General features: G+C 37.6%; 1 pseudogene; it reads left to right on the top strand.

Moving 5' to 3' along the window:
• Nucleotides 1-9,103: 9,103 nt before the first annotated feature.
• Nucleotides 9,104-15,621, top strand: LOC149579563 (T-complex protein 1 subunit delta-like; annotated as a pseudogene).
• The last annotated feature ends 312 nt before the right edge of the window (nucleotides 15,622-15,933 follow it).

Here is a 15,933-nt window from a genome sequence, read left to right on the forward strand (position 1 = left end):
AGAGATAGGCCTGAAATCTTCAAAAGTTCTACAAGCTTCCTTCTTTGGCACTAGAGCTATGAAGGTGTTGTTTATGTCTTTTAAAACAAACCAACCTTGTCTAGATTCCTCAACCATCTCCCATATTTCATCCTCCAAGTAGTCCCAAAAAAAATCTAAAAGAACTTCCAGTGAAACCATCTGGACTTGGACTTTTATACTTTCCTAAACCCCGTAGAGCACATTTTACCTCTTCTTTAGTTACTTCTATGCATAGCATTTTGTTCTACATCTCTGAAACACAATTTGGAATACACCCTAAGACTTCCCCTTCAATTTCCCTACCTTCTTCTTTTAGCTTTCCTCTATCCTTGAAAAAGGCTATAACCTCCTTTTTTATCACCTCTGGGTCATTTACCATCACCCCTTCTGAATTTGTTATTGAGAAAATCTTATTGTGTGCTCTTCTCACTTTGACTGACTTGTGGAAAAACTTGGTGTTTCTATCTCCTTTTTTCCATGTCTCCCTTGATTTATGCCTCCAATACACCTCTTCTCTTGATAGGATTTCCTCATATTCCTTTTTTAACTTCAATTCTTAAATGAAATTCTCCTCCCTCATTCTGTGCATAAGTATTCCTTCATTTAAGTCTTTTAAAGAGAGCTCCAACTCTTCTTTCTACTTAAAAAATGTATTTTGGAAGGATTCCCTATTCCAGATCTTCAATTTCCCTTTTATATATTGTAACTTTTGAAACATTTTGAAAGTGATGACATGAAGAAATAGAAGTTTTATTAGCCCTTCTTATGAACATTTGTTTATAACATGCTGAAATTTATCATCCTTTAGTATAAATGTTTTGAACTTTTGATGTATAAAGTATGGACATAGGGTATAAAATAATAGTCAGAATTATATTTAAAAAGGGATTCATTTTGTGGTAAAAATCTTTCTTCATGAATGTTTGACATGGGTAGATCTTCTTGCAGACGAAGAGATTGCAAAAATTGTTAGTTGAATAATTAATGCATTTTTTTTATAAACTAATAAATGTTTGCAAGAAGTCTTGTGTGTATTAAATGTTGATCGCAGGATATAAGCTGAGTGGGAGTTAAACAAACTACGAAGGAATAGCGCTAAAGCATTGATGACATTAAGGAGAAGCATTATGACACCGTTGCAACTAGAAGACTTGGCGACAAAGTCAGAAGGGACCTATTTTAATTAATAACCAAGCGGGACCTAATAAAGCGGCCAAGCAAGGAAGTAAGCATAAAAGAAATCAATTAAACATGCAAAGCACGATACCTAGATTCCTGGAAAGCTGTTTGAAGATAGATAAAATGAGCAAATCTAGCATTTGCTATGATCTCTATATTTGTGGGGAATTTAAGGAAGAGTTAGTGTCTTTCCAATTGCATGTTTGCAGTCTTAAAGTTGTAACTGACTTTCCTTCATGAGGAAGTTGTAGTTTTAGGAGTTTGTTGTTCTTCTCTATAAATAAGACCTTGTCTATATCTATGAGGTTAAGTAGTAGTGAATAGATAGATAGAGTTGATAGACATCTTACTATTTTTCCTGAGTTATTGTAATACTACATATTTGATGAATACATGCCTTTGCTAAGTTTTTACACTTTTATCTGAGTTGTCTTTCTTTCATTCTTCCATGGGGGCCCATGCGGAAGGTGGAGTTTTACTTTAGTAAGTAGAAGTTAGACTTAGTTTTCTAAATTAAAGTTAGAACTGTTGTTCCTGCAGCCACTGGAAACAGAACCAGTCACTATTCCTGCAGCAGTAGGTGCATAGATGTATGGCTGAATAATTAGAATTTCCTTCTGAGTATTTAATAGTCATCTTTCCTTTGGATAAGCTAGATTTCCTTAACAGTAATTGCATTCAAAGTAGTAGTGACTTTTAGTGAAAACTAGAGCATATACTTTGCAGACATCATCTCAAGTTCACGCTCCCGGATTGACATTTAATGAAAATCAGCATAGTACTTTGGTGGTAAGGGATGTCCAATCCTGCAACTAAAAGGGTGTTATATTGATTAGACATATTTTTGGCGCCATTGCCGGGGATGGTGTTAGTCTAGTATTCACTATTAAGTCATTTAGTTTCCTTTTCAACATTTTTGCATGCATAGAAGAAGAGATCACCTTGGAAGATTTCTTCCCAACTTCAATCAGGAAGATCCTTCTTATCCTGACTTTGAAGAAAGAGAATAAAGAGAAGAGAGAGAAGAAGAACTGTTTGAGAACGTATTTGTAGAAGTACCGGAACAAGTACAATCACCAACCACATCTGAAGAATCTTTTCATTTGAATAATCTTTTTGCTGAGCCAGAATATCAAGATAATCCATTAGCTCTAGTCATTTATCAGCCACCACTAGGACATCTACAAATGGAAGTAGCTCAACCTACCTTTCCCTTTCCAATTCCTCCTCAGCAGGGTAATCAAAATTTGAAAAATATACCCTCAATTGCCCTACCTAAATTCTATGGCCTTATTACTGAAGATCCAAAAACTTTTCTCTTTGAGTTCGACATCCTTTGTCAAAGTTATGACTACACAACTAATGCCCATAAGCTAAAATTATTTTCATCAACTCTTAAAGAAGTCGCGTTGAGATGGTTCATGAATTTAGGTGCCAATGTTGTGATAGATTGGCCAACTATGAGTAACCTATTCCTTAACAAATATAAGGAATATTGCAGAGGCCATGATTTGAAAGGAGATGACATTTTTAAAATGACACAAAAGGAGGATGAGACTTTGGAGGACTATGTTGCCCGGTTCATGTTTAACCTACAACACAACACACAACATCATTTGAATGAGGAGTCTCAAAAGCATCTCTTTCTGAAAGGAGTACATGACAGGAGTATGGAAGCTTTAGACTTAATGGCTAGAGGTGACATTACATAGAAGACATGGGCTGAAATCTAGAATATTTGTTTAAATTATTCCAGAGCAACAACAAAAAAAAGACGAGGTTTGAGGGATTTACTCCAAAAGACTCCTGGGACAGGAGTATCTAAGATAGAATTATCAAACCTCTTGTCAGATTTCAAACAAGACATCATTAATGATGTTGCTACACAATTGGATACCATGCAAGCACGTAGGAAGAATGAAGAAGCTGATAGTATGTTGGCAGAATATTGCCCCCCATTGCAGAGAAAAGAAATACAATTGTCGATGTAAGCCTATTGCTAGCGTGGAATCATAGCATGTGCCTACTGAGTTCAAGGCAATTGATGAAGATGGGAAAGTCTTTTATGTTGCTCAATGAAGGCCATGGGCTCCAAGATCAGGTATTCCTCAAGACCCACTCCATAATTACGGTAGTAATAGTCAATGTCAACAGCAGCATGGTAATTATAATCATTGGTAGCAACCTTACCAAGGTTGGCAATAGCCTTACAAGGGTTGGTAGCAGCCTAACCAAGGATGGCCGCAGACCAACCAAGGGTGGCAACAGCCTAACCAAGGCTGGCACCAACCTCAACAGGGTTGGCAGAAAAGCTAGAATTGGCAGTAGCATCAGTAGCAGCCAACTTTGACTCAACCTTCTCAACAGCAAGCCTTAATGCCTCCTGCAGCCAATACAGCCCTTCCAAAACAGCCACAGTTACCTGCGCAACCTGCACCTAACCCTAATATTGCAAAACCTTCAGCCCAGCAACAAATTTATTCCATCACCCTAAATGATATTCATCTAAGATCTGGAACAATGCTTGCTTCACCTCAGTAGCCCATTATAATAGAAATAGATGATGCAAGTGCTGAGTCAGTTCAAGAACCTGCCACCACTATTTCTCCTGCAGCCAAAGTACCACCATTTCCTAGTAGGTTAACAGAGCAAATACTGCCAAGTGAAAATCAAGCTGCACTAGATTTGCTCAAGCAACTCAAGCAAATGACGCTAAAAATTCCCTTTCTTGATGCAATCAAGGAAGTACCTATATATTCAAAAGCCATCAAAGAAGCCTATGTTAAAAAGCCAGGAAAGAAAAAGAAAGACCCAAAGACTATCCATGTGCTTGGACAACTTTATGATCTTATGCTTGATAATTGCAAAATGCCTAAGTATGCAGACCCTGGTAGCCCAGTAGTAACCCTCACCATTCAAGGAGTACAAGTACAAAATGTCTTAATAGACCTAGGAGCATCCATCAATGTAATAACCAAGGAAGTGGTGTCCAAATTAAGTATTATTGGTCTCAGGCAGACTCCAACAATCTTGCAATTAGCAAATAGTTCTACCATCATTCCTGATGGTATGCTAGAAGATGTCACTGTTATATTACATTCATGGGAGTATCCAGTTGATTTTGTTGTACTCTCTCCAAAAATAAGTACTGGAGGCTACCCTATCATTTTAGGACGACCATGGTTAGCAACAGCAGATGCTTATATTGCATATCGATCAAGGAAAATGACTATTTCAGATTGAACAAACACTAAAAATTTGACTTTGTATTCTCCTGCTCAGTCTTTGCTGCAGGATGATCAAGTTGTCTGGGCAAATATGGATGACTCTGATATGGACATAGATTCTATTCAACAATTGATAATGAACTGCATTCAGTCCTACCACATGAGATAGATTCACAACCAATTGTGCAAATTTCAATGGCTGAAAAAGTAGTCAAAACAACAATCATTCCAGGAAGAGAATTAAATATAAGCAAGTTCTTATCACAGGCACAACATCATGATACCCTGCAGCTGTTACAAAAGCATCAGGATGCTTTTGCTTAGGAGTATACAGATATGAAAGGTTTGGATCCTGCACTCTATACCCATAGAATTTATATCAGTCTAGATTATAAACCTGTGAGACAACCTCAGTGGAGGATAAACCCAGCATTAAGGGATATTGTCAAAAATGAATTGCAAAAGTTACTCAATGCTGGCTTCATATATCCTATTTCTGATAGTCAATGCGTATCACCATTAGTTATTGTTCCCAAAAAGGGGGGAAAATGGTGAGTCTGCATAGATTATAGAGAACTTAATTCGGCTACCAAGAAGGATCATTTTCCATTACCTTTTGTCGATCAAGTGCTTGACAATCTTGCAGGAAAGAAATACATTTCATTCTTGGACGGGTTCAGTGGTTACAATCAAATCCAGATAGCACCAAAAGATCAGGACAAGACAACATTCACATGTCCATGGGGAACATTTGCTTAATCTATCCTACCATTTGGTCTGTGCAATGCACCCGCAACCTTCCAAAGAGCTGTTATTAGCATTTTTTTTGACATATCTGCAGATTGTTTGGAAGTGTATATGGATGACTTCACCACATACGGGCAAACATTTGAAGAAGCCAAGGAAAACTTGGACAAAGTTTTACAAAGATGCAAAGACTACAATTTGTCATTAAATAGTGAAAAGTGCTTTATGATGATGCGAGGAGTGGTCTTGGGACACTTTATTTCTCCTAAAGGAATTGAAGTAGATCCAGCAAAAATAGAAGTCATACATACATTAGCTGTACCAGCCAAATTGAAAGAAGTTAGGAGTTTTTTAGGACATGCAAGATATTATCAGTGTTTTATCAAAGATTTCAGCCAAATTGCAGCACCCTTATACAAATTGCTTCGAAAAGATGCAGAGTTTGTATGGGATTCAGAGTGTACAAAAGTTTTCCTACAGCTTAAGGAAGTCCTCTCAATAGCACCAGTGCTTCGAGGACCAAATTGGGAATTAGGTTTTCAGATACACAGATGCTTCAGATCATGCCATTGGAGCGGTACTTGGCCAAAAAATAGATTCAGTAGAACATGCAATTTACTATATCAGCAAAAATCTTCAAGGAGCCGAGTATAACTATACGGTGACAGAAAAAGAACTGCTTGCTATAATTTATGCTCTGAACAAATTCAGACATTACATTATAGGATACCAAATATTTGTACATACAGATCACTCTGCTATCAAATATCTGATGAACAAGCCAGCAATCTCTTGGCGATTAGCTTGATGGTTGCTACTAATGCAAGAATTTGACATCACCATTATTGACAAGCCAGGTAAAGCAAATGCCGTGGTTGATTTCTTGTCTTGTCTTCAAACACCTGATGATCCTACAGCTATAGAAGATAGCTTTCCTAATGAACATCTATTTCTTTTATCAATGCAAAATCCTTGGTATGCTGACATTGCCAACTATCTAACTACTGGCAAAACTCCTTCACATTTTTCTGCAAAAGAAAAATGATTGCTAGCAGAAAAGAGTTTTAATTTCTCATGGATCTCAGGATTCATATTTTATACTAGGCCAGATCAGGTAACATGACGGTGTCTCAGAGAAGATGAAATATATGATGTTGTTCGTGCTTGTCATGACGAGCCCTGTGGAGGACACTTTGCTAACAACCTGACTGCATTAAAGATTTTGAATATAGGTTATTATTGGCCTACACTTCACAAAGATGCAGCTTAGTATACAAAAAAATGTGATAAATGTCAAAGAATGGGTAGACCGACAAAAATAGGTGAAATGCCCTTGCAGCCATAGATAGTAGTGGAACCATTTGATAAATGGGGAATTGATTTTGTTGGCCCTATTGAACCACCATCAGAAGGGAAAAGTTACATATTGGTTTGTACTGATTATGTTACTAAGTGGGCTGAAGCAAAACCCATGAAGCATCCCCGTGACAATAATGTTGCCAAGTTTCTGTACAAATGTATCTTTACCAGATTTGGTGTTCCAAGAGAATTACAATCAGATCAAGGACCTTAGTTCACATCTAACCTGATAGCAGCATTCATGGAAGAATATAAAATTTGGCATGGAAAATCATCTCCGTATCATCCACAAGCCAATGGACAGGTAGAGGTAACAAATAGAGAGCTAGAACATATTCTCACTAAAACCATCTCTTTGCATCATAGAGATTGGGCAGCTAAACTTCCTAAAGCCTTATGGGCGTACAAAACAACATGAAAATCCACTACTGGATTTACACCTTTCCAACTCCTATATGGGAAGACAACTGTCATGCCTATTGAATTTGAACATAAAACTCTGCGGACAACTTTGGAACTTGATATTACCCTTCCTGTAGCACAATAGGATCGCATTCTGCATCTCAATGAGTTGGATGAATGGCAAAAGTCAGCTCTTCATAATACAGAATTAATTCAAAGACAAAGGAAGCAATGGCATGACAAATTCATTGAAGACAGAGAATTCTCTATTGGTGATTGGGCACTCCTGTATGATTCATGATATCAGCATCACCAAGGAAAATTCCAAACTCGATGGCTTGGTCCCCATGAAATCATTACAATTTTTGAAAATGGAGTAGTTCAAATGTCAACAATTGATTCGTTTAAATTCAAACTCTTGGTTAATGGGCATCCCTGAAGTTATATCATAAACCAGCAACTAGGGAAGAATTTCTTCAACAGTTTACAACAACAGAAACATCTCTTCCTGCAACCATTTCGTCTGAGGCTACCACTTAGACGCCTGCAACCCCTTGAATTTATTTTCAAGGCCTTCATAATAAAACAATTTTCGGGCTCATGCAAAAATTCATTCCTTTTTCACCTCATTCCATCCCATCTTCTTGTCTTTCCATCATCATTCCATCTCACTTTCTTTCTCCAAAAAGGCACTTTTCGGTTCATCCTTCCTATCGCACCTCAGGTCAGTCACACTCGACCCCTTTGCATTTATTTATTTAATTTATTATTTATTTAGGAAAGCATGTTATTTCAATTTTTGGAATTCACAATCTTTACGGTCTGGTGGGACCCAGTCTCTGTTAGGTTGAGAGGAGGGAAAATCGATCATGAATGCAAAATCAAGGAAATCTTAAGTTAGCATATAGGATGTACGGGGAAGGCTCATTTTAGTAATGAGCTGGCAACCCTTTGTACTTCTGAAATGTGTGAAATAATATTAAATCATGATTTCGCATACCTCCTCATTAATATGGCGTATGTTTTTGAGCACGGTCTTTATTCCCATTATGGTTTGGTGATTAAAATGCCGTCATGAAGTACTGAAGGATGTGATGTTTGGAAAGTATTGAAGCATTGCAATTTTCCTTTTTTGAAACCCCTGTAGCTATCACCGCCCATACTTTCAAAATCACTTGTAGTGAAATCGCCTATACTAGCATTTTTTTTTCAAAAACATGGGTGGAGAACCTTAGCGGCATGAACTAGCAGATCACAGAGTCTTACTAGCAGACCTGGCCACATGTAGTTTGTTTCAACAATGAGGTTGGTTGGCTTATTGTCTCAGTTTGAAGTAGTTTGATCAAGAAATTGCGCTCCAATTTCATAATACATTGAGGGATGGATATGCAACTGTTAAGGGTATTTAGGTAGAATTTATCGAAGAAGTGGTGGCAGAAGTTTCTGGGTTACCCACAATTGGAGAACGTTGGACAGAAGATATGGACGCATGACAAGCAAAGGAGCAATTCTCAGTACTGAGAGATCCTCGGCTAGAGGAAAACAAAAAGCAAGGTACATTATGGTTATCACTCCCTCTGCAATTTATCTACCCTGCTGAATTTATCATAAGATATTTTACCTATGAAGGAAGATATTCCTATTTGCATGCTGTTCATTTCAAAATTCTGACTGGTTTGTGGCATGGGGATTGTCCTATAAATCTTCCAAGTTTCCTTTATAATATCATCAAAAGGCAAGCCACCTATATACAGCAAGGCAAAACCCAGTCGGTATCCCACCATTGCTTGATTAGGGCTATAATTGAAAAAGAGTTGACTAGGCAGCACTTGGGAACATGGGATGATTTTGTAAAGTTAAGGTCAGATGGACCTAGAAGGGGTGGACCTAAAGGGCAAGGAGTAGGGACAAGAGAGAAAATTGTTGTAGGAGTCAAAAAAGTAGTATATAGAACTGCTCAAGAAGCTTTGGCTTCTACTTCTACGCCTAAAAAGAGGAAAATTTTGACCATAGAAGCCTCAACTCCTAGGAGGAGAAGATCACACACAGTTGCCGCAGAGGAAGGTTCAGAAAAAGAACCTCCAGTATCACAAGAACCTAACCTAAGTAAAGGGAAATATGTTGATAAGGGCAAGAAACCAATTTCTACCCCACGGCGAGTCACCAGAATGTTTGGGGTGAATATAAGAACTGAACCTCCTGTGCCACCTGTTGAACCTCCTGCGTCACCTGCTGAGCCTCCTATACCACCTATTGATATTGAAACTCTAGTACTTACACCTGCACAGTCACCAGAGCATACAACACCTACTCCTGAACATAAAAATAATCCTGAGGAAATTTTTGCAAAACCAAATAGTCCTATTAATATTGATAGTGACACAGAGTCCTCAGAAGAGATAGAGCTCGAGATTGGACACCCAGTAGAGGAAACTGATAATCTACCACCGAAGGAATATCCATCTGTTGCACAAGAAATGGTTCAGGAAATTGTTGAAACATTTCTAGATCAAACGACTATTGCACCCCATCCTACAACCATTGCCCCTTCAAAAAAAGTTGATAACACTATTACTTGTCAACATAATGATTTTGTTGAACAACAGCATTCTCAGGATGACAACATTGCTGACCACCATCATCCTGAGCACTGCCTTGAAGACTATAGACCTATTGTCTGTTGTCATACACCACTGGACATTTCCACTTTTTTCACAACCAGCTTTAATTTGTACCGACAATTTCAATGTGAGAAAGCAAATTGGGATTTAGAGAAGAAACAAATGCTCAGAACTATCAGGGAACAAGCACAACAAATTGAAGAAAAGGATAATGAAATTAAGATCCTGTAGCAACGTGTCACAAAGATCACAAAGCTCATTCCAAAGCTTGTAAATTGCAGGTCCCCATCTCTAGTTTATACACTGTTCCTAAAAGAGAAAATGATTAATTTTCAGTTGTCACGAATTACTTGGGGATTGAACCCATCTTTACATACTCCTCAAGAATTTTATGCAACATTCAATTCAATTCCAATGACTTTGAAGAATCTCCTCTGTGAATTATATGTTCATAATCTTTTTGTACCAGATGATAAAGATTGGAATTCATTGTTGTATGTGGGAGATGTATAGTTTAGGGTCATTATGTCATGGATGCAGAATGAGATCAGTCGAGAGAACTAGGCTGCTCCTGATAGGGAAAAGGAAATATTTGAACAATTGTACATTCGGCCAAAAATACAGAACACTTACAGAGTATTCTTCGATTGGATTTTCGTTAGCAATAATTGCAGTGCTGCTACCAAAATCCATCATATCCGCGAACAGGCATTTCTGGATTGGGAGCAGCATTATTCTAAAAATGCCCCTGATGCTTTACAAGCTTCTCTTCAAAGATGGATTCGATTGCCAGAAGACCTGAAAACTAGGGAGTTGCACTCTCCCCAAAATTTGGAATTAGCCATCAGTAGGATGCCCAGGTATCTGACGTTGGGAAGAAATCAAAAAAATTATTGGGTACCTCTTCGTTTCCAACCGCCAATACTCCTGCATTCTATGCTTGAAAAAAATGATCTATTTGCTGAATATAACATGACTGCTGAAGAACAAAAATGGGAAAGATTGAAACAAAATCATGGGTATTTTAATTACAGAGCTCATGAATCAGGGGAGAAAATTGCCAATGACCTCAGACTGCGGATGAGGATCAGAAACCTATAGATGTTGAAGGGACCAGCCTCAGGATGGTTGGGGGGAAAAATGATGACATGAAGAAATAGAAGTTTTATTAGCCCTTTTTATGAACATTTTTTTATAACGTGCTGAACTTTATCATCCTTTAGTATAAATGTTTTGAACTTTTGATGTATAAAGTATGGACTTAGGGTATAAAATGATAGTCGGAATTATATTTAAAAAGGGATTCATTTTGTGGTAAAAATCTTTCTTCATGAATGTTTGACATGGGTAGATCTTCCTGCAGCCGAAGAGATTGCAAAAACTGTTAGTTGAATAATTAATGTCTTTTCTTTATAAACTAATAAATGAAAATAAATGTTTGCGGGAAGTCTTGTGTGTATTAAATGTTGATCGCAGGATACAAGCTGAGCGGGAGTTAAACAAACTACAAAGGAATAGCGCTAAAGCATTGATGACATTAAGGAGAAGCGTTATGACACCGTTGCAACTAGAAGACTTGGCAGTAAAGTCAGAAGGGACTTGTTTTAATAAATAACAAAGCGGGACCTGATAAAGCAGCTGAGCAAGGAAGTAAGCATAAAAGCAATCAGTTAAACATGCAAAGCATGATACCTAGATTCCTGGAAAGCTGTTTGAAGACAGATAAAATGAGCAAATCTAGCATTCGCTATGATCTCTATATTTGTGGGGAATTTAAGAGAGAGTTAATGTCTTTCCAATTGCATGTTTGCAGTCTTAAAGTTGTAACTGACTTTCCTTCATGAGGAAGTCATAGTTTTAGGATTTTTTTGTTCTTCTCTATAAATAAGACCTCGTCTATATCTACGAGGTTAAGTAGTAGTGAATAGATAGATAGAGTTGATAGACATCTTACTATTTTTCCTAAGTTATTGTAATACTGCATATTTGATGAATACATGCCTTTGCTGAGTTTCTACACTTTTATCTGAGTTGTCTTTCCTTCATTCTTCTGTGGGGGCCCACGTGGAAGGTGGAGTTTTACTTTAGTAAGTAGAAGTTAGACTCATTTTTCTAAGTTAAAGTTAGAACTGTTGTTCCTATAGCCACTGGAAACAGAACCAATTACGTTCCTACAGTAGTAGGTGTATAGATGTATGGCTAAATAATTAGAATTTCCTTCTGAGTATTTAATAGTCATCTTTCCTTTGGATAAGCTAGATTTCCTTAACAGTAATTGCATTCAAAGTAGTAGTGACTTTTAGTGAAAACTAGAGCATATACTTTGCAGACATCATCTCAAGTTCATGCTCCCAGATTGACATTTAATGAAAATCAGCATAGTACTTTGGTGGTAAGGGATATCCAATCTTGCAACTAAAAGGGTGTTATATTGATTAGACAGAAAGCTTTATTCCTTTGATACATAGGGGCACTTTTCCACCATTGTTCCACTAGCTCCTTAAAGTCATCCACTCTTAGCCACATTGCTTCAAATTTGAAAGGGCATCTATCTGGGGAACAATCTTCTTGAATTCTGAGAGTAATTGGAAAATGATCCAATCCATGGATAGGTAATATTTCAACTTCCACCATCCATTCAACATGTGTCCAATCACCCCCTAAGAAAAATCTATCCAACTTTTCTACAATGTTCACAAACCCTAGTCTTCTATTATTCCATGTGAATTCACCTTTCTTAAAGGGGGTATTCACTAGCCCATTATTAGTCACAAAGGCTAAGAAGTCTTCCTGCATAGTTGATCTCCAATCTCCCCCCCTTTTTTCTTCCCCAGGTACAAAATAGCATTGTAATCACCACCCAAGATTGTGATTTCATTTTGTAGAACCTCCAAAACCTCTGTCAAAGATTTCCATAGCACTCTCTTCTCCCTACATTGAACCGACCCATAAACATTGATCACATTAAATTCTGTCTACAGTTGTTTTGATCTTAGCTTAAGACATTGCCAATTTCTCTCCTTATGCATCACCACAACACTGGTTAAATCATCCTTCCATAAAACACAAACTCCACCTAAATCTCCTTCTACAAGTACCCATTCACTTTTCCACTTGCCAAACTTCCTTTTAGCACCTCCTACATCATCTACTTTTATCTTTGTTTCCTAAAAAAGAACCACATCCGATCTCGCATGATCTAGGCCTCTCTTGATCAAGCGATATTTGTTAGGGGCATTACATCCCTTGACATTCAATGAGAGGATCTTCATCCCTTCCAGGAGGGGTTTTCCCCCCTTCTCGTCTTCATCTTACTCTGCCCTCTTGCACTTCTTGCAATTTGAATCAAAGCATTTAGTGTTCTCCTTCCTCTCTTTTGACTTTCCCCCACCTGAACTTTGTGATTCTTTCTTTCAAATTTTTCTAGGGTCCTTTTTTCTTTAAGAGCCATCTTCTCCTCCAAACCCAAGTAATCCTCCTCCAACATATCCTCCCTATTTATTTCTTCCTCATTCGAGCTCTCATCAGAACTTGAGTCTTCAGAGCACCCCTTCAAGTTTTTGATTGAGGAGATTTCAATATCTTTATAGACCTCAACCTCACCTCTATCCTTGTCCTCCTCTATAACAGACCTATAGTCTTCTTCTTCCTCGTTACCCTTATGCACTTCCATAGCCATTCTAACCCCATCCTCTTCACAATAGCCATCTCTTCTAATATTTTGAGGTTCTTCTCTAGTAACTACTACTTCCCTCACCTCGCAGTCTTCCCCATGTTCTCTTTCAACCCACCCACCCCCCCCCCCCCCCCCCCAACCACTACACATCTTCAATACCCACACTATTAAATTTGGACCCATTTTTTGATGCAGTTATGGTTAGAATTTCAATATTTAAACGTTGAAAGTCAACATTGCTAGAATTGTGTCAAAAGTTTGACGCATTCCACAGATGACAGTATATCAACAGGAAGATCCATCAAAAATCATCCCCATCTATGTCACATGTCGGCACCAGACAACTAATTAAAAATGTCAAACTATTGACGCTAGCCAAAGATGATTCGATGGGTATGTTATACCATTGATGGAAAACCCCGTCAAACTATTGATGCCAACTAGAGATGATTTGATGAGTTTGTTATACCATCAATGACAAATGACACCGTAATTTTGATGACAACTAGAGTTTTCAAATAAAATAAAATTATTCTCATTGTATATCAGGCTCTAAGAAGATTGATCAGAAAAAGCTCAAAACAATTGATTTGGCTAATAAGATCAGAAAAAGATAATAACAGGCTAAGAAGAATGATTAGAAAAAATGAAAGATTCTTATTGTATATTCACAGTGTATTTATCGTGCATGGCTTCGTTTCCATTTGCATTATGCTTTCTTGTATTTATGGTTGTCTATCCCTAGTGATATTATCTTTTATCATTATGTTTTCTTGTTGTTTAGATATCGTGTCAAGTTGGGTTAACATATATTTTATTTATCATCATTCGAGTCTTTGAGTTTATCATTCATGATTTGGTCACAATATGCCTTCAACACATTTTCAATCATATTGGTACATGTTCAGTTTCGTTATGTGTCTTCATTTTATTTTTGTGTTGTGAACTATCGATTTCCCTTCCACTCCTCTGTCGTCTTCCATGCTCTTTTGAGTGGAGTGATAGAGATGTCGGTTATCTTTGTGTTTCTTGTATTAGAGTTGACTCTCAACAATTTCCATTTTCTTTCTCATGGATGGGCTCTATATTGGAGTCATCATCTTTACTTGAACTCATTGTATAGTCTTTGGATTCGCTAGTGACTATAGTGAAAAGTAAGAACAAACTTGTTTGAGTGAGAGGGATTCGATCTAACACTCAAAGTTTCATTAGAGAGTAATTGATATGTTGATTTGTTACTAGGGTTTTGATAGGTGAAGCAAACAACACAAAGAAGTTTTGGAAGAAGTTGAAAATGGTGAGTACAGTGTAGCACCCATGGGTAGACAGAAAAATACGTTTACACCAAGCACAGGGACATCATTCGACATGCCAACATCATCATAACAAAGGTCATTGTGAATGTAGTTCAAACCTCACTAGGTCCCAAGGGCATGGACAAGATGCTCTGCACCTCCTTAGGTGATGTGATCATCACCAATGACAACACCACCATTCTTAACAAAATGGAGGTAACTCAGCCAACCGCTAAAATGCTTTTAGATCTTTCAAAATCTCGGGATATTTTTGTTAGTGACAGCATGACAACAGTTGTCATCGTCAGTGTGATTCTTAAACAATGTGTGAATTTGTTGTTTAAGGGTGTTCATCCTACCATTATGTCAAAGGCCTTTCAAGGGGCCTCTAAGAAGGTCGTCGAGCTTTCAACTACCATGGCTATTCTTGTTGAATTGATGGACCATGACTCTTTGGTGAAAAGTGCAAGCACTTCTTTGAATAGTAACGTTGTCAGACAGTATTCTACCTTATTGGCCCCACTTGATGTTGACGTCATCCTGAATGTCGTCGACCCTGCAAAGCTTGACATTTTGGATTTGAGGGACATCAAAGTTTTACAAAAAATGGGGAAGATTGTTGATGATACAGAGATGGTTAAGGGTTTGGGGTTTGATAAGAAGGCAAGCCATACAATTGCAGGCCCCACCAGGATTGAGAATACAAAGATTGGCATAATATAGTTCTAGATTTCACCTCCCAAGACAGACATTGAGCATAACATTGTGGTCTCTAATTATACAATGATGGATAGGATTTTGAAGGAGGAGAGGAATTATATTCTGGGTAGATAAAGAAGATCAAAGCCACTAGATGCAACGTGCTATTGATCTAGAAGAATATTCTGCAAGATGTCATCACTGATCTTTCACTATATTATCTGTCCAAGGCAAAGATTTTGGTGGTCAAGGATGTGGAAAGGAATAAAATTGAGTTCAATACCACAATGTTGAATTGTTTACCCATTGCTAATATTGAACACTTTAGGGAGGAGAAGTTGGGGCATTCTTATTTGGTTGAAGAGGTTTTGACTAGTGACATTGACATGGACTAGGTTGTCTGAAACTTATATTCATTTTTTATAAAATCCCATATCCCCAATTTGTCACACAATCTTTCACTGCATCAAGTAACAACTTTGAACTAGCAATAGTTGTTGTTGTTGCAAGTTTTGGTGTATATTCTGAGGAAGCCCTAGCTGCAACTATTGGACCTTGAATTGAGGTTCTGATTTTACTTTTATTGGTACATGTAAAACTTTCTTTTAGAAGATGTTGGTTTGGAGAAGCTGTGACCAAGTCTGAAAATATTTGACATCAGTTGTGATTGCAAGAGATGCTTCTGAGACTGGCATGTATACAACACT

The sequence above is a fragment of the Cupressus sempervirens genome, chromosome 1, assembly GCF_028749045.1.
Source record: "Cupressus sempervirens isolate cs-2001-9-10 chromosome 1, ASM2874904v1, whole genome shotgun sequence".
Taxonomy (NCBI): Eukaryota; Viridiplantae; Streptophyta; class Pinopsida; order Cupressales; family Cupressaceae; genus Cupressus; species Cupressus sempervirens.